The sequence below is a fragment of the Rattus norvegicus genome, chromosome 13 (genome assembly GCF_021556685.1).
Source record: "Rattus norvegicus strain SHRSP/BbbUtx chromosome 13, alternate assembly SHRSP_T2T, whole genome shotgun sequence".
Lineage (NCBI taxonomy): Eukaryota > Metazoa > Chordata > Mammalia > Rodentia > Muridae > Rattus > Rattus norvegicus.
Genome location: NC_141546.1, coordinates 34268850 through 34270291, shown reverse-complemented (window position 1 = coordinate 34270291; position 1442 = coordinate 34268850).

The window sequence follows — 1442 nt, the reverse complement described above, 5'->3', positions numbered from 1 at the left end:
CGTAGATCAGATGGCCGTGGGGCCTTGTGGTGCGGGACATGAATGAGTTGTCCCAGCACAATAGCTTGCAGCCTTCCTACGGGGACTGGGTGACCAGCGGGTTTTGTTGCGAGTGAATGCGAGGAGATTTCTGGTACAAGTTCGGGCATTATCGTGAGCTAGAAGGTCAGACTATACATTGCAGGTCCCCAAAGCCTATAGACCTTGGGAAATGTGAGGCCTCTAGCCGCGTGATTGTACCTGACAGTCTTTTCAATAGACTAATTCAATTAGCGCTCAGGGCTTGGTCTTCATTTGGAAGGCATGACAATATGGGGTGGGTGGGTGCTGGAGGGGGATTTCTTGGTTAAGGATCTTCAGGAATTTTGTTAGGAGCCGAGAGAGTGGCACTGGGAGAGGCGGACAAGGGGTGGGAGAAAGCCAATGAATTGGGTGCAGGCTCTGAGAAATGAGGGATGGCAGTTTTGTTTGCAAGCCTCAGGAAAGTCCTGGGTGCGGAGAAAGGCTTTGGGGTATAATTTCTTTTTTCTTATACCTTTTCTGTGTGTGAACACAGGCACCCCCCCCAATCTGTTTTCCTAGAAAGCTTAAGAAAAAGTCTGCTGGTAGGGTTGTCACCTTAGACTACCCCAGTATTTGGATGCACCCTCCTCCCCCAGTAGTTGCAGCTGGAATGGAGACATTTTATTCTGGAAACTCTCTGTCTCTGTCTGTCTCTCTCTGTCTGTCTCTGTCTCTGTCTCTGTCTCTGTCTCTGTCTCTGTCTCTCTCTCTCTCTCTCTCTCTCTCTCTCACACACACACACCCCATGGCCTTGACTGTGAGAAATGGGGGTGTGGGGTGGGGGTACTGTGATTCCTTAACATTCATTCCAAAGGGTCTCCTGGGGCCCCAAGTTCCAGGAGCAAGACCAAATGCCCGGTCTCACTTGCTCCGTCCCTGGGAAACTGAAGCCAGCCAGCCCATCGCTGCTAGCGGGTTTCCTCTCGAGTTTCAGGCTATGCTTCCGAGAGCAAGGAGCCGAGATGCAGGCCCTTAGGCTCCCAGTACTGAAAACAGTCATCTCCGCCCCCTCCCAAACGGTTCTGGAGCTCAACTATTCGGTGACCCTGACCCCAGCCCCTAGGATTTTAGAGCCAGTACCACCTGAAATCAAAGCGACTCCTCACACGTCTCCAGTATATATGTCTCTTTAATCAAACATCCCGTTTGTCTTCTTACCCCGAACCCTTCCCAAACCCTAGCACCCAAACTCCAATTTGGATTCAACTCCTCTCTGTGGCGCGGGGGAAGGGTATTAGAATTCATTTAGTTAGACATTGCATCTTTTGCTTTATTTTGGCCTCCTTCCTCTTTAGTTTTTTTTTTTTTCCTTCCTTAGAAGATATGGGGGCCCTCTGACCTCCTCCAGTCCCCACCTGTCTGAGTAGCTGCTCCACCTG